Genomic DNA, 1,368 nt, shown 5'->3' on the forward strand with positions numbered 1-1,368 from the left:
ACCGGAAGGTTGCTGGTTCGATCCCCAGTGCCGACAGTCCATGACTGAGGTGTCCTTGAGCAAGACGCCTAACTACCAATTGCTCCCGGGGCGCCGTGGATAGGGCTGCCCACCGCTCCGGGCAAGTGTGCTCACTGCCCCTAGTGTGTGTGTATTCACTGGTGTGTATGTGGTGTCTCACTTCACGGATAGGTTAAATGCAGAGGTGGGATTTCCCCGTTTGAGGGATTAAAAAAGTAGAACTTAAGAAGCACACAAATCTTTGCTACGCTTACATTTTCAAAAACTTCACATCTTTGCGTTATTAGTGTTTTTTACCGGTTACCATCCTGAATCCTGTGAAGAGATCGGAGTTGTACGTTTCTCCTGAACAGAGAATTCCTACTGAATATGTTTGTTTACATCTAAACGATTGAATTATTGAGAAGCTGTAATTAAATGCTAAATGACACAATCATTTAAAAATCACCAGGCGTCTTTTTCTGTGCGTTTTTACCGTTCAGGTTTTGTTTTCCAGACAAAGACCGTCATGCTGCAGTGTGGTCGTTGCCCCTTTAAGAGCTGTTTTGGGTTCGCACGTGCTCCTCTTCCACGACGGGAGGGGGGGGTAACACACACTCGGCTCGCGCTTGACCGAGAGTTACCTCTTAAAGCGGCAGCGCCGCTCGCGCTATAAAAGAGTGGAGGGACGAAAAAAAGTACAACACAAACATCAGAGAGGCGAGAGGAGCGTGACGGCTGGCGCAGAGGAGACTGGGCTTCTCCTCCACTCTTTCTCTGAAGGAACTACAGTTTATGAAAAGAGAAAGGAGCTGCTGCGGCTCGGGGGTGAGTGGAAGCGTTTTTGGGGGCTTTTCTGTGGAAACGACGCCGAGCTGTTAAGTTCTGTGCGTTGATGAAACGCGGCTGTCCCGTGTTGAAAGGCGCCTTCCAGCTCAGCGTTTAAGTTTAACCTCTTTTGTCAGGAAAGACTTGTGGCTTTCAGCTTTGTTTTGCTGAATTTCTTCAGCCAAGTAGCTGTAACGTTAACCGTGACACGTTCATCGGGACAGTAAGTGCCTTTTCTTCACTGACAGGGATTTTTAAACACTTTTTGTGGTAAAAGATGCTAAAGGTGAACCGAGCGTCTCCTTCGAGTTTTCCCGTTCCACCTTAAACGGTGCAGCAGTCGAGCATCCGTCTGTCTGTCCGTCTCCGTTAGCTGCGCACAGAGTTGAGTTATCATCTTACAGGGTCGAATTAACGCGGACAGCGTTTAATTCGTTCTTACGGCTCCATTTGTGTCCGTTGGCTGGACCCGTGTGAGGGCTGACGGTGTTAATGCAACACGGGGTTTTTTGTGCTGTGAGGAGTCTTGAGCGAAATGAC

General features: G+C 48.6%; 1 protein-coding gene across 2 annotated transcripts in view; it reads left to right on the forward strand.

Annotated features, from left to right (window-relative positions):
• The first annotated feature begins 683 nt into the window (after positions 1–683).
• The window catches only part of abca1a (ATP-binding cassette, sub-family A (ABC1), member 1A), a 50,331-nt gene continuing 49,646 nt past the window's right edge, over positions 684–1,368 (forward strand). For both annotated transcript variants that reach the window (XM_037532632.1, XM_037532633.1), the window contains exon 1: positions 684–828. The gene's annotated coding sequence lies outside the window, so the exon portion shown is untranslated. The remainder of the gene's footprint in view (positions 829–1,368) is intronic.

The sequence above is a fragment of the Pygocentrus nattereri genome, chromosome 22, assembly GCF_015220715.1.
Source record: "Pygocentrus nattereri isolate fPygNat1 chromosome 22, fPygNat1.pri, whole genome shotgun sequence".
Lineage (NCBI taxonomy): Eukaryota > Metazoa > Chordata > Actinopteri > Characiformes > Serrasalmidae > Pygocentrus > Pygocentrus nattereri.